The sequence below is a fragment of the Sinocyclocheilus anshuiensis genome, unplaced genomic scaffold (genome assembly GCF_001515605.1).
Source record: "Sinocyclocheilus anshuiensis isolate Anshui unplaced genomic scaffold, SAMN03320099.WGS_v1.1 scaffold306, whole genome shotgun sequence".
NCBI classification, from domain to species: Eukaryota; Metazoa; Chordata; class Actinopteri; order Cypriniformes; family Cyprinidae; genus Sinocyclocheilus; species Sinocyclocheilus anshuiensis.
In genome coordinates, this window is record NW_015544175.1 from 499,273 (window position 1) to 503,033 (window position 3,761).

Here is a 3,761-nt window from a genome sequence, read left to right on the forward strand (position 1 = left end):
TCTTATAATCAGGGTCGTCTTATATTCGGGCCAATACGGTACTCAGCAAGACAGAGAAAAGGCGGCAGATTCTTACTCATCATAGACCACATAATTGAATATTGATTGCAATTAATCACTTGAAGGACAGAGACAACTTTAAACATGGGTGACTGTCTAAGGGGCCGTTCACATGTCGCGCCTAAAAACGCGTGGAAAACGCTAGGCGCGCCGCTTTCTGCTTTTTTTCCAAAGCGTTCGGGCGCTTGCGCTCCGGAGGCGTCTGCCGTTGCTAAGCAACCATGGCCTGCGCTCTCCATGAAGACTCTGGAAAAAATGAGCGCGTCGGACCGCGTCGCTTCCATTATGAGCGCGCGTCTTCATTTTAAATAACGAACTTGAGCGCGCAAAAAACGCGATATGTGAATGGCCCCTAAGTGTGTGTGTGTGTGTGTGTGTGTGTGTGTGGAAGAGCTGTAAAGCTAATTTAATGCAAGGCTGTGCTGAGTTCTTGAAGTACAAGCTAAAGTCTTATATTAGCTGCTGTCAAAGTGACGGATAGCTTTAAAAGTGAGGCCCTTGCTTACTGCTCTCAGGGTTGTTGATGGGGTAAGGGCCAATGTGATTTACACACTTTGAGAAACATCATGCTGGGACTGCAACTACGTACCTGTAGAGCAAAAAGAGAAAACAAATCAAATGGAAGAGGAACAAGATGAGTTTGGATGGGAAAAGGCCAAAGACTGATAAATGACAATTCCATTTTTTCTGCAATCTACTTCTGCATTAACATGGACATTGACACGGGCTGCTTGGTGATGGTGGGTGGGAATGAGGTAATTAGATTTTCTTGTCTGAAATGTACTGCATATCTCCAATTATTCCCTTTGGGACAGGCCCGACTCCTGCTGCTGCCTTACCTAGTCATGCTTCAAAGAAAGCACATACAAATCGAGTCTTAATAACAAAGGGTTATTGTATTGCAATGGGACAACAGCATGCACTGTCCGCAGCTACTTAAATAATGGAAAAACACTAGAGAGAGGGAGTTTGAAATGTAGAATTGGGAGAAAAGAAAACAAACTGAAGAAAAGAAGGGGTAGTGTTTGCCGTTTCCATCCAGCTGTGGTTGTGAATTTTTGCTTGCCTGCATGCACAAATTCCTGATTTACCAACATGTAATTATTTAAACCTGACTTGGTAAATAAAGCATGTATAGCATCTGGAGTTATGAACCTACATTAGCCATAATTACCAGCTAATAGAATCCTCTTCATCCAAACGGCTTCATTCTTGGAACTGCAATAATGCTTATGTGAGTGCTTTACTGACCGTATTCACTTATAAATTATTATATAATTACAGTGAAATGCATCATTTCATCTCCTTGCTCTCTGCTTGACTTATGAGTGTGGTCACTGGTGGTATAAAATGTACATTATACCTGAGGTACCTAGACCAATACTATTCAAAATGTAATAAATCAGTAAAGACAACTTGTGTAATTTTTGTGCCATGAGCAGAGCCAAATGGAAGTGCAAAAATAATTACCAAAATAATTTTCAAACCGTTATTCTGTATGAAACACTGGAACATTTATTCTATGAGTTATAAACAGGTTCTCTCATATGGGGTTTGTTATAAATTCTGGGTTAGATTCTGGATCATAGTCCTCTCTCAGAAATATGGTTTGAAAAGCTTTTTATATAACCACAGTACAAGCCAAAGTCACCTTTCCAAACATATTTCAGAACCTTCTAAGAAAAGTAAATGAGGCAAAAACTGTCTCTCTGCGTGTAACTTCAATAAAGATATCATCGCCTGTTTTCCTTGTTTGGTTATCAGAACATTTACTTACAGTAACAGAGGTTTGGATTAATATGGAAAGTCAAAATCTATGGCTACAATGAGCACCAGTGAAACTAAACGCAAGGATGATGGGGAAAAAAAAGGAATAGTATTTTCCCATAAACTAAAAAAAAAAGTATTATATTTCAGTCTTTAAAATTCCCATAGACATCACTATAGAGGTGTGTCAAGACTAGTTTCCACACAAATTAGTGATCTAATTTGAAAGATTTTTCATTAAAACAATCACTGTGCTATTCTATGTCACTGTAGCAAGAAGGACCAAACCTTATATTCCCATAACTCTCAGCAACACACGTATTAGCTCAAATTGTAGCAGTGCAACACAGCTTGTTTAAAATTTCCAGCCGAGTTTCTGGTTGTGGAGATCAAGATAGACTCTCAGCGGTTTGGAGCTTAGTGGCAGAGCTTTTATTTACAGAGCAGAGACTAATGGCCACAGCACGGCCTATCATTTTATTAGCGCAAGGAGGTCTGTCAGAAACATATTACTCACTACAGGGCTCTCTCAGGATAAAGACAGAGAGAGAGAGAGTTGTGCATCACATAAACAGTCCCACATTGGGCCAGAGAACAGGATCCTTGTGTATTTTTAGAGGAATCTTAAGCACTGTTTTTAAAGTATGGTAATTATGCTAATGACACTCTTAACCCTCATTTACCCAAGCACTGATATTCATGATGGAATATTCTTAAACCTCACTAAATACAAGTACCTGCAAATGCATATTTAGAGGCCTACAGTGCAGTTGCACCTTGACATCCATAAAAGTGTTCCCAGTAAACTAGATGGGTGAAACTTCAGTATGTGCATCTCAGAACAGCAGTCTTACATTCAAAGTTTCATTAGGCTATGCTGAAAACCTATGAATTACTGAATGGGATCTGTTGTGTGAATTAAAAAAAAAAGACCACTAAGACCCACTATTATATTGTATATTTAAAAAAGCAAACAATTATTAGCAGTAATAATAATAATAATATTTATTATTATTATTATTATTAGTAGTAGTAGTAGTAGTAGTCGTAGTCGTAGTAGTAGCAAAAATAAAAAATAAAAATAAATATATTACAGGCCAAATGCTTGCTTTGAAGTAGTGGTCGACCGATATGGGTTTTTTGACAGCCGATACCGATGCCGATATCTTGGAAAGCAGGGTGGCCAATGGCCGATATAAAGCCGATATAATTTTATTTATTTTAATTCATATTTAAGAAATTTTAAATCATTTGAAAATGGATTAAAAAATAAACTTGTAAAATAAACATACTTATACTCTAGAAGACAAAGTATTTTTCACAAATAAATAAATAAACGTATAATAAAATATAATTAAAAAGTAAGTAAACACTGTAACCAACAGGGCACTCAGTATTCTGGGAAGTTTGTGTGCATTGGGAATCATATTTTTTTCAAATAAAGCCAAGGTAACACTCATTTTACATACAGCACACAGTGAAAATGACATGCATATGACAGTGGGAAAATGCATAAAGCGCAGCATAATTTAAAATCACGAGTTTAAAGTTTGTCGATTGCGCATTTCCAGTGAAGCTGAACTCTCCTCCTGTCCGTATTCAATTCACACGGACCATAGGACCGACCGTCACAGAACACAGAAAGAGGAGGCCAAGAAAGACGAGGGGAAGAAGAAAGATGACAAGAAAAAGGATGACAAGAAGAAGGAAGAGAAGAAGAAGGATGACGCCAAGAAGGAGGAGAAATAGGAGGAGAAGAAGGAAGAGGTCAAGAAGGATGACAAGAAAGCAGAAGAAAAGAAGGAAGAAGCCAAGAAAGAGGAGAACTGAGTGGAGAGCTTTGTGTCAGCGGTTTGGGAGTGGTTTGAGTGAGTGTGTGTGTGTGTGTGTTATGTGTGATTGTGTGTGTGTGTGTGTATGGAGGGGGGTATAGG